Genomic DNA, 12,891 nt, shown 5'->3' on the forward strand with positions numbered 1-12,891 from the left:
TTCTTAATATTTTGCAAGATCTGCTTGGTACCAATCATTCTTTTTTAGGCTTTTGTATAGCACCAGTCACTGTAGTGTCTGAAGGCCCAATTTGGATAATCCTAAATTGAACAGTACTTTATTTCTCATTGTTGTCTAATTGATTACAATGGGGTTACTTCCAAAAATAAGGTATTACTCAACATGCATAAAAGGATATCAGAATTTGGCTTTATGTCTGGTATCTACTACTCTTTGTAACAGTTTATGGATATGTAAAACGTAGCTTAATAAATTGTAAACACAGAGAAAAGAAATAGTGCTGACTACAAAAAGGAGGCAATCATGCAGGGTGCTGACTGCTTGCTGGGAAGTACTCAGCACCACTCCAACTCCCAGTGATACCCATCTTGGTTGTTAGTCACTCCTGAGCACTTTGGCACCTCTACTCCTGTTTGGTACTATACAGTCCTCCTTAATTTGTCAGCATATTGGTTGGAAGCTATTGTGAAGTACAGAATAGCACTAATGGGAGTTTAAGTACCACTTAGAGCCCCCTTACCAGGGAAAAATGCCTATCTGCTCTGGAAACAAAGGACTGGATTTGTAAAATAGAGCTTAAACAAATCAAAGAAATGCAAAATTAGCCATCTCTTGACTATTACCATGACACAGAACTAACTATCCAACTGTGCTCTGATGTACATCACTACTGGATGTTCAGAATTTTCCTCTATAGTTATATTATACATGGAATATTCTTAAAAGATTGTTTTGTATGTAAATAATTGGATCTATTGACATCTGCTTTTGTATCCAGTTTGTATAATTTGAGGTTAACTTTTTAAAACAGCAGCATAAGTTTTTAAAGATGGCTATTGATTCCTGGGTGAATGATTTAAGACACCTTAAAAGGGCCTAGATTTCAGGTAGCAGGCATTCCAGATATCTGAAAACCAAACCCTTTTAGTGTGTCTCAAGTTGTGCGCCAAAAAAATAATAGCAATGTTTGAAAATTTAGACCACTTTGTTTTTCAGGGGCACCCAAAATTACTCGACAAAATCACTTGTCAATATTTAGGCCAGTATCTATATTGTAAATGTCATTTGTGTGTGTAAAAATGCAATAATTTATGCCCTCAGTGATAGGGCTCAGAAATAGTACAAAAGTGATTAACATATGCAAAGTTGAGTGCACACCTGCATTCAGTGTGTAGGCTCCTTTGGAAATTTGTCCCTTTCTAAATGTATCCACACAAACCCTTACCCAACAGACAGAGACTACACATAGAATATAGCTAATCTGAGTCTTCATCGTGCAATAGGAATTTATAGTCCGTGAGGCATGGAACAGAGGAATCTGGGGTAAGAATGTGTAGAAGCTCTCCACCCACTGCCAGCTATTGCTGCCATTTCATGTGATGGATGGATGTGGCTTGAAGTGGATTTTTCTTTATTGTTTTGAAGCAGTTGGCTCCAAGTATAAAGAAAACATCACGCTGAGCTAGTAGGAGCAGCATTCATCCTCATTTGAAAGCAGGTCACACATTCAGCTTTTGCACTCAATTTCCAAATAATCTCAGCAATATGCACCACACATGTTGCTTGAGGCATCCAAAAGGACTCATATTGGTAGCATCCATTAACGTACTTATCTCATTAGTGGTCTGGGCCTGTCTTTCCTCTTCACTCAGTCTTTAATTTTGCACACATGCCACAACCAGGCAGCCAAAAAGTCCTCCCCTGCTCTGAACACTGACACCTTTTCCCCCCGTACAGGGACAGAGACTCAGCTTCCCTACTCAGCACAGCGCAAACAATACAGTCATTGCAAACCCTGTCATCATGCCCGATAAAATCTCGAAAGGAATAAAATAAAAGCAAAGAAACTGTCAGCTACATAATACTGGGAGCCATGAACTTAGTTGAGTATTGTCATCTTCAATACTGCTTCTTTCAGACAGAACACAAACTAGTAAGGTATGCAGACCCTGTATTCTCCTATCCCCAAAGGTGCCTACTGTTCTTTGCCAGACACGCACATATATAACTTAGCACTCAGACGCCTCTGCATTTTGTTCTCAAAGGTGCCTTCTCTAATAGGAAACATTGATTTTTACTTTTTGGTCTTTTCATTCTATACTGTACATCAGTAGAAGGAGACAAAAAAGCAGAGCTAGCAGTGGCAAATGGTAATTTAGCTTTTTACACTTGATATACTGTCCTCTATCCACACAGCTCTAATTTAAAAACAAAGTCGATCAGGGGAATATAAACCACAGGTCACTAAAAATTACGCAGAGTGTTCAGTTCATCTCAATTTTACTACATAAAGATTACAGTAGCTAGACCTCAGTATCGAAAGCATATAGGTAACATGGCCCTATATCCTGATCTCTCATACTGATTGACAATTCACTCTAGGTACGACCATGTTCAATGTTCAACCCACCAATATCCTGCAGGTTCAAAGTGTCTTGGATTTCAATTCCAAACTCTCCTTACATTGTATAAACAAATAAGAGCAAACAGTTGAAAGTGTTCTAGAGTCATCACAATATATCTTCTAGAGAGAAATATGAAATACTTCTACATTTCTGCCACTATTGCCTAGTTTACTGATGTTGCCACCACACCCTGATAGATTTAAAACCACCTACCAAATGTTAGTAATTGTCCAGCTTGGACTCTGGAAAAAATATACACATTTTTTGTTAAGCTCTACACATTATGGAGTGTGTTGGCTGTGCATTAAGAAAATCTAACCAGGCAATGGGTTGGACCTAATCTGCAAACCAAAGACAACTTTTTTCTCCAGCCCACCTTATTATGTGTTAGAAATATTTGGAACTGCTCAGAGGAAAGAGGGGCTAATTAAATAATATCCTACACTTTCTTTGAAGCTCCTGGATTTGGTCATATTCTCACCTATTGCTGGAGCCACTGGATTTATCCTACATGTTCAGTAATTATACTGCATGACCAACATATTGGAATGGCGATGAGAAATAGATTTGAAGCTGGTTAGCAATCATTGCTGCTGCTGCCTGTTTACTCAAGGATATAAGGCACCCCATCTTCTTCAATGCAAGAAGGGACCCTCCCTTCTTTTCCCTCCACTGATCACTGTTTGGAGAGGACATATTTCTAGTGAACCTATTGTCTACCCTATGTCTGAGTGACCCAGGGGAACCCTAAATCAGGGATAATTTCCATTTATGCAATGAGTCTTTTAGGGCCTTTCCCCTAGTTGAGAGCTAGCAATCAGGAAAGAAACATATTATCACATTAAGATGTTCAATAGTGTGCTTGCAGTGTTCAATGTATCCCTTCACTTAAATCCCTTGAGCCCTTACTACTTAAACTTGATTCAGCCTAATTCTACTTCTGGGAAGAAGCAGGTGTGGATAGCAATTACATTGCTGCTTCTGAGAGCACGTTGGTGGTGCATTCAGGGAACAGCTTCCTGATTCTGAAGTTTTCCCATCCTTGACAAAAGTTAGAGCAGTGTAGGGGTCTAACTGACACCAGTTGGCTATGGTCTATACACCAGTTGAGAATTGGTGGAGTAACGGTGTATATGGGTGTGACATTTCCCTCTGGTGTTATCTGGACTGGTGATCTTCTAGGCCTCTCCAATCCTTGACTCTGGGTCAGCCTTACCCTGCTCTGCTGTGAGAACCCCCACGCCTGGGCTGTTCACGCACAGCCTCTGGTATGTAAGCTGCTCTGAGCTACTTGCAAGTGAATGACACTATCCAATATCTCCAATCCCAGAAACAACCCTAGGAACCTCCATCTTGCAGGGTCCAGTTATGCCCACTGGACACTGCAAGTTTATATAATTTCATCAATTTAACAAAGAAATTGAAATGTACCAGTCTTGTTATCTCAAAGGGAGCCTCTGACACACTTCAAACCAAATGCACTGCTTCAGGTAGAATAAACAAACCGTTTTATTAGCTATAAAGATAGATTTTAAGTGATTATAAGTTAAAGCATAACAAGTCAGATTTGGTCAAATGAAATAAAAGAAAAATGCTTTCTCAGCTGATCTTAACACTTTCAATGTCCTTACAAACTTAGATGCTTCTCACCACAGGCTGGTTGCTCTTCAGTCAGGCTCTCCCCTTTGATCAGCTCTTCAGTCGCTTGGTGGTGGTGGTGTCTGTAGATGTAGGTGGAAGAGAGAGAGCATGGCAAAATGTCTCTCCCTTTTATCATGTCCTTTCTTTCCTCTTAGCTTTCCCCTCCGCCCCGCTTCAGAGTCAGGTGAGCATTACCTCATCACAGTCCCAAACTGACAAAAAGAAGGGGGTGACTCCCTCGAGGGTCTAACAGATTCTTTTGCTGCTGCCTAAGCCAGTGTCCATTGTTCCTGTGAGGCTGGGCTGGGTTTGTCCCATCCATGCCCTGATGAGGTGTGAACTGCCTCTCTGTTCTTGGAGAGTTTTGGCATGGTCTTGCTTTAAGCCATGAGGATACATTTTCAGCCTCATAACTATATACATGAAATTATAACCTATAACCTTACTATAACATTACTGTAACAATTACTATAACATCACTATAACAACCATGCTCAGTGGATTATGAGCCATCCAAAGACATCCAACATGACAAACTTTGCACTGGATACCACACAATCATTTTATAAAGATGAGCATGGGGGTGTAGGGTGTTCCCCCGAGGCACAGAGTGTCACAGTGGGGAAGAGCCCTCAATACTGATGAAAAAATATTAGTAAAATTACTATTTTTTAAACATTACAAACCTTGTTTGTGCTTTTACTACATAGCTACAAGTACATTATAGCCAGGATGCTGGAAAATATAACAATACTTGTGTATGGTTTAGTTATTTAGATTATAAAATGTTCAGGCTAGTTAAAGAAATTGCAGGATGCTTCTGCTCCCCTTCCCCCGCCCCCGCCCCGAGACAAAATGTCAGGACATAAACTCATGTTTATTACCCCTGAGAGTGTTCATACAAATTCAGAAAAGCAGCATGTTAAACTTTATTATGGTTTAACTTTCTACTTCAATTCTTTTTATATTGTGTTTTGAAAAATGGATGTAAGCTTGGTTGTTGTGATTGGTGCTTTCTATAGAATATTTGACAGGAGTTTTTAATTGCAAATTACATACTGAAACAGGTAAACCCCATTTGGATTAAAAGGCAACTAAATCTAGAGTGTTTTATCAAAACCAGGGCACCTCCGTCTTGTATCAGATACCAGTTTGGCAAAATATAATCCTTATCTCAAGCAAACAAACCACGTAAAACAGTCCTGTTTTAGGAAAAAAACAGATTGTGAAAAGAAATGTAGGAATGTTTTATTGAAGCAATAAATCTAGGCCATAAAGTGAACACAAAAAGGCTCTAGGAAAAACATGCATAGTTGGAAATGTTTCAAACCTTGTGTTTATTTGTTAAATGTTGAAGTGGCAAATAATATTGTGAATTGTATACTTGCAAATACATTAGCTAAATGCAAAGTTCCTAATATAATTTCTTAATATCATTCCTATGCAAATGGTAAAATGCTTTATGTACCAACATGGTATCTAAACACCTTGGTCAACTAATTACTAATGTGAGAAGCCATTTAAGTATAGAATATTTATATTAATGGGGAATTAATTAATTACTGACAGTGCTCAAGCAATGCCCTCATCCAATCCACGAAGAAAAAAAAATGTTTTCAAGAACTGCCATGTAGAATCAATAACTTCCTTATAACTATTTAAGTTAGAGACACTCTTTAAGATTTTTTTTAAACCTTTGTTTTACAAACTAAAACCTTTTCTATAAAGAACAGGAGGGTCTGGACTTTTTGAAAACAGAATTTCATTTCCTATCGAACTCTAAGAAAATTGAATAAATATCTCCAAGAATGGACTAAATAAAAAGAAAGTGAAAATTAATTTTAAAAAGTTATCTGAGATTTTCCAACCAGAGAAGAACAAAGACAATTAGAAGTATGTGTCAGTAGCAAAAGTTATCACCACAAACAAACCCAAAGGAATGGAGCTAATGGAATGCTGACAGCAGTCAACATTGAATCAAAACAAGCCTGAAAAAGATAGGTTTTCACATAATTTCACGAAAATAGAAAGAAGACTACAAATCTCTGAAATGAGCACCCTTCTCTCACACTTCCTGCTACCTCTCAAATACATAGCCCTCATCAGTTTATCCTGTCAATTTCTACAAACAAGCTGCTGTGATGGGTTCCCCTGGGGTGTCATCTGTAATTGGGGTACCACTGAGCCCCCCTGACCCACCAGCCTGGTGTCTCTTTACACTGCATTGCTGTGACCAGCCTGCACTTTCACCAGCACGCATACAGGGTAAGGACACACCCAGATGCAGTTACTTGAAGATGCTGTGATCAGCCCTGCATGGGAAGGTTCCAGCTAGGGAACTTCCCAGCTACTCAGGCACACACCCCCTCTGGAGTTTAAACCCTAAACTATGCCGTCTTGCGCTGCACAGGGAACCGCAGAGCGTAAGCTCATAAAATTCACCCCTTCCCTCAATAGGGAGAGGAATATACAACAGCTTTCTTCCCTGAGTTATGACTCCCACACACTGGTTTTAGACAAAGCAAAAACAAGTTTATTAACTACAAAAGATAGATTGTAAGTGATTATAAGGGATAGCAAATGGATAAAGCAGATTACCTAGGAAATAAACAAAACATGCAAACTTAGTTTAATATACTACAGAGATTGGATATGAATAGCAGATCCTTACACTAAGTGATGATACAAGCAGGCTGCCTATTCTTAATGGGGAAGCTGCACTTGCTTACAGCTTGGAATCCCGAGGTGTTCCATTCACAGGCTAAAAATCCATTTAGCCTTGGTCCAGCACTTCCCTCAGTTCAGTCTTTGTTCCTCAGGCGTTTCCAGGAGTCTCTTTGGGTGGGGAGTCAGTGAAGACCCACAATGATGTCACTCCCCTGCCTTATATAGATTTTTCACATGGTGGGAACCCTTTGTTTCAAAGCTTGGTTACCACTTCAATCAGTGGAAAAATACTGACATCCCAAGATGGAGTCCAGCACCAGGTGACCTGGTCACATGTCCCTGCAGTGTCACAGCAGCCATTACTTGGACGCTGTCTGTAGTGTCCTCAGGAAGTCTCCCCAGGTGGGAGATAAACTTCATCTAAGGCTTATTGTTTTCTCTAATGGCCCTTCCCCACCCAGCTTTTCAGAATGAAATCATCTTGTCTAGTGGGCATTCCCCAGGTGTAAATACTTTTGTAATACAGATATATAGTCAATATTCCTAACTTCGGATACAAAAATGATACATGCATATAAAAATGATAATCATAATCATAAACTATCTTGACCTATCTTGCATAAACCACATCATAATTATGCCATACTCACATCCTAATAATATCACTGTGAAGAACATGGGGTGCAGTGTCACAGCTGCCACCACAGCTAAGAAAAACAGTGGAGACAAACAAACACACCCACAACAACCCAAGGAAAACTTCCTCAAGAATTCAGTGTGGATTGGTGAGAGGAACATAAGAACGGCCATACTGTGTCGACCAAGGTCCATCTATCCCAGTATCCTGTCTTCCAACAGTAGCCAATGCCAGCTGCTTCAGAGGGAATGAACAGAACAGGTAATCATCAAGTGATCCATCCCCCGTCACTCATTCCCACCTTCTGGCAAATGGAGTCTAGGAACACCATTCCTGTCCATCCTGGCTAACAGCCATTGATGGACCTATCCTCCATGAATTTATCTAGTTCTTTTTTGAACCCTGTTATAGTTTTGGCCTTTACAACATCCTCTGGAAAAGAGTTCCACAGGTTGACTGTGCGCTGTGTGAGGAAATACTTCCTTTTGTTTGTTTTAAACCTGCTGCCTTTTAATTTCATTTGGTGACACCTAGTTCTTGTGTTATGAGAAGGAGTAAATAACACTCCCTTATTTACTTTCTCCACACCAGTCATGATTTTATAGACCTCAATTACATCCCCCCTTAGTCATCTCTTTTACAGGCTGAAAAGTCCCAGTCTTATTAATTTCTCCTCATACGGAAGCCATTCCATACCCTTAATCATTTTTTTGCCCTTTTCTGAGCCTTTTTCAATTCCAATATAAGTTAAGGAAGTTAACTAAGGGTTGTCTATGGGTTGGTTTTTTTTCAACGAATCAAATTGAGTTAATCCACTCTGAAAACACTTATGTAGACACAACACAACCCATGTCTGTGCACTAATTTTGGATTTATAGGGAACTGTGGAGACCTCTTGCAAATGAACTAAGTTTGACTCAATTGCATTAGTTAGGCCTTTTGTTTGTATACACGCAATTGCAGCACACCACCTTTTACATGCTTCCAATGGCTATCCCACAGTGTTTTGCAGGTCAGCTCTTACTGACCTATTTACTTGTGCTCTGCTATCAAGCTTCCAGGAAACTTGTCTACCCCTTTAAAAGTGGCATAGATTTTTCCCATTTGCTCCTGGATCCCAGTGTACCATTATCCCGGACATACAACTGTGATAGTACGACAGAAGGCCCACAACATGCTGCACAGCTTCCTGAAACTATACAGAGACCCTGGATCTCATTGCGATGCTGACCAATGCCAAATAAAGAGTAAGCCGCTCAGAAGAAAGTACATTGAAACAATGGATAGAAGGAACAATCTGGCAGGGGACATGTGACCTGTCCATTTTTTGAGGGACTGGACAGGATTCTACACAATTACAGTACAACCCATCCCAAGGACTATCTGCAGCCTGCTGCCTGCACTCTCCCCCCACTGAGGATGACTGGCTTGACCCATCTGGGGATGAACATGAGGATGTTAGAGAGGAGAGCCAGAATCTTTTTGAGACTCAGGACCATGACAATGGCCAGCTGGAAAGCCATCCCCAGTCCTTCCCTGCTACAATGGACGCCAATTCCTGCCCTGCATCAGCTGAGCCCGAATCCCAGCCAGAAACCCATGTCATAACCAAAATGTTATATCCCCGGAGGGAACTTTTGCATATGAGTACCTATCTTTATAATATTCTATTTATTTTTATTTTTGAAGGATGTGAGCTAGGAGGATCTGTCCTCCACTGATTTGCTGTTTCAAAATGGCATCTGTTAGTATGGCGCAGTCATAATGGCATCTGTTAGTATGGCGCAGTCACAGTTTGTACTGTGCTCCCCTCCAACTCCCCCCTCCTGCAGCAGATTCTAATAACAAAAGCATTCATTTGTGCAGAATTCAACAGTGTATTGATACAGTTATTACTGGAAAAGAAATACGGTTAGTTTTCATAGTTGATATGAGGTTTGAATGCTCATCGCATGTCTGGTCAAGGAGCAAACAACATTGCTCCCTGCTAAGGTACAAAAGCCCTGCAATCCGGCAAACATTGAAGAACCTTATCTATTATCTTTACCCTTCATCCGTGTCTGCAGGGATTATATAGCAGAACTTAAGACTGAGAAATTGCTTGATTTTGTTTCCCACATTATAGGGAATTGCTGCATGCCCATCCACCCACCCTAGGGGTTGACAACGTGTCCGAACATGGACACAAGTATCTATGGTAAAAATTTTGAGGTCCGTAAGGGCATCTCCACATGCTGCCTCTGTTCCCCCTCCCTGACAGCTGACTCCACGGCTTCCAGCCACACCATTGGCAGGGATTGGGAACTGCAGCCAATGGGAGCTGTCGGGGGAGGCGCCAGCAGACGGAAGCAACGGGCCTGATGTGAAGCTGTGGCCACATCTCTCTGGCAGCAGCAGCAGCAGGAAGCAACTTTAGGGAGCTGCCGGAGGTGAGCCCCCCCACCAAGAATTTGTTCCACCCCGGCCGCAGCTCGCAACAAACCCCCACCCACAGCCAGAGCCTGCCCCATGGAGGGGATGCCCTGGTCAGGAGGCAGAGAAAATTCCCACCCACACTGGGATAACCCCTGCCCAGAGGGGCGGTGACCTGGCCACAGTGAGGGGAAGGGAAACCTGCTCCACTGACAGACCTCCCTCCTCCGCTTCCCACATCCTATAACATTGTCTTAAATATAAAGGAAAGGGTAACAACCTTTCTGTATACAGTATTATAAAATCCCTCCTTGCCAGAGGCACAAAATCCTTTTACCTGTAAAGGGTTAAGAAGCTCAGGTAACCTGGCTGGCAACTGACCGAAAGGACCAATAAGGGGACAAGATACTTTCAAATCTGGTGGTTGGGAGGGGGAAAGGGTTTGGTCTGTCTGTTCTGTGTGCTTGCTGGACACAGATCAAGGAAGCAAGCAATCAACTCCATTAGAATTAGTAAGTACTAGCAAGGGAAAGTGTTAGCTTATTTTTGTTTTGGCTTGTGATTTTCTCTGTGCTGAGAGGAAGGTGTATTCCTGGTTTTCTTTTTTGTAACTTTAAAGTCTGGCCCGGAGGGAAATCCTCTGTGTTTTTTAATCTGATTGCCCTGTAAGATTATCTTCCATTCTAATTTTACAAAGGTTCTTCTTTTACCCTTTTTCTTTATAATAAAGTTCTGTTTCTTTTAGAATCTGATTGGTTTTTTTGGTGTGTCCTAAAAAAAACCAAGTTTGGTCTGTGCTCATCTTGTTTATTCTCAAGCCTCCCCAGGAAAGAGGGTGCGGGGATATTAGGAAAGAGTAGGAACTCCAAGTGGTCCTTTCCCTGAGTTTGTCTAAATCACTTGGTGGTGGCAGCATACTCTTCAAGGGCAAAGAATTTGTGTCTTGGGGAAGTTTTAACCTAAGCTGGTAGAAATAAGTGTAGGGGGTCTTTCACGTGGGTCCCCACAGCTGTACCCTAGAATTCAGAGTGGGGAGGGAACCCTGACAAACATGATGGGGGATCTCCCATGTAAGGGACACAAACAGGGGAGAGTGACCCCTTGGTCCCAGACATGGGTTAAGTGGTGTACCCTGGTCAGTGGGAGGTGTTCGTCCTCCTCCTGCCTACACACACACACACTCACTCATCCTCTCCCTGCCTACAGACGCACACACACACACTCTTTGAGATGGGGGAAAGAGGAATTCCCCCAATCTCAAAGAGGTTTCCCTCCTCCTCCCATGCACACATACCCTGGAAAGGGGCCAATCATGCAAAATTCCCAAAAAGGAATTGAAGAACAGGCCCTAATTATGATTAAACCCTCAGTAATATACAGTATTTAGCATCCTCTATATACATCTGAAAATATCTCATGAAAAACTGTTGAAATAAATTTTCAAGCCATATTTTCAGAATGTTTTTCCTGAAGCTCCCACTATTTTTTCCACCATTGTTCAAATTTATGGTATTACGGTTTTCTAGTTACTGATTATTAGAGTATGAAAGTAGTGTTGCAAAACTTGTAAATGGTTTAAAATTAATCAGTATGCATATTAATCCAAAATGTAAGATACATAGTGTATACTTTGTGTGTGTGTGTTTGCTATATTTATTACAAGAAGAAAATCAACGTTTTATATGAATCAAAAGAAGTAAATGTATTAGAATTTTTTTCTCCAGTTTTAAATGTGAAACTTGGCTGCTATATTTTTTTTCCCCACACAAATCAACCCTTAGGTCTTCTGAACTAAAATAAAATGAAATGGTCATTGTGGGAAATTTAACTGTTACAGAAATTTAAAACTTTCTGTACCCAATTCTACATTTTCTGCAAATCAAAACCCTATTTCACTTCGGGCTACAGTTAAACAGAGGAAGTGAAAGACTGAGTTCCAAGCAAGTCTTGCTATTAATCATTGGAAGAACTAGTAGTCCAAGTACTTTTGTTGCAGTTTCTTTCTGTCTGAAAACTACATTTTAATCTAAAACTTCAACTCTTTAATACAGATTGAATTGCAGATGAGGCAAGTTACCGTACAACAGTATAGTATTGCATACAATTTAGTATAATAAAATAATCCGTACAAAACTCCCAAAATAAAATTCTGACTAACTATGTAATCAAAGTTATTTATGGATTTATTTTCCCCTCAAAACTCAACAGTCACTTGTTGAAAAGTACAGATGTCACAATGTTTGAGCTGACATAATTCCACTGGACATTTATTTATGGCCTGATACTACAGCCATTGAATTCAGTGAATTTTGCCCTTAACAACAATGGATGCACGATAAGGCCTTTCACTGAATGTATCTGAAATGAGTTTCTGTGTTTGGTTATTTTAAAAATAACTTAAATAACACTTGCTATCAACATGAAAATTCATGTCCAATGGGTTTATTTAAAGAAAATCACAATAAGACATTATTTAAATAAAAACAGTGCACTGGATATATGGTTTTAGGATAAATATTTATTTCAATGCCCCACCCCACAGAAGAATATTGACTGTGGCAGCGATGTACATTCAAAAACACTAAAGTGAGTTGAATATATTAATTATTAATTATTATTATTAGCTAGCTAGCTAGCTAGGTTATTGGGTTTTTTTCCAATGTGGAAAATCACGTGCTATTTTATGGGTTGAATGATGACTGAATGACATAACCCCCCTCCAATGTCTGTCACTAAGTCCAGTAATTTTGTTAAGTGTCCGTCGTGAAACATGGTAGTCCCTGCCCCACCCCTGTATAGCTTGCAAGCCCCTTCCATTCCTGTAGCACTTCTGGGGGGACCATTCTGGTGAATAACTTCATAGTGCATCTTGCTGGTCTGCCCTGTGCCTTTTTGAATATGGCCATTCTCAGCCTCCTAGTCATCTGCCTCAGCATAATGTCATTAAGAGTCAGGAGGCATAGAGGAGATTACTGTCCAGTTCATCAACCATGTCACCCCAACCCTCCTCATTTACACCTCCAATGCCATAGAGGGGTCTCCAGGTCACAAACAAAACCAAAACAGGAACATAGCTCTAACCACCCCACCCCCATATCCTACCCCTAG

This window comes from Chelonia mydas, chromosome 3, assembly GCF_015237465.2.
Source record: "Chelonia mydas isolate rCheMyd1 chromosome 3, rCheMyd1.pri.v2, whole genome shotgun sequence".
Lineage (NCBI taxonomy): Eukaryota > Metazoa > Chordata > Testudines > Cheloniidae > Chelonia > Chelonia mydas.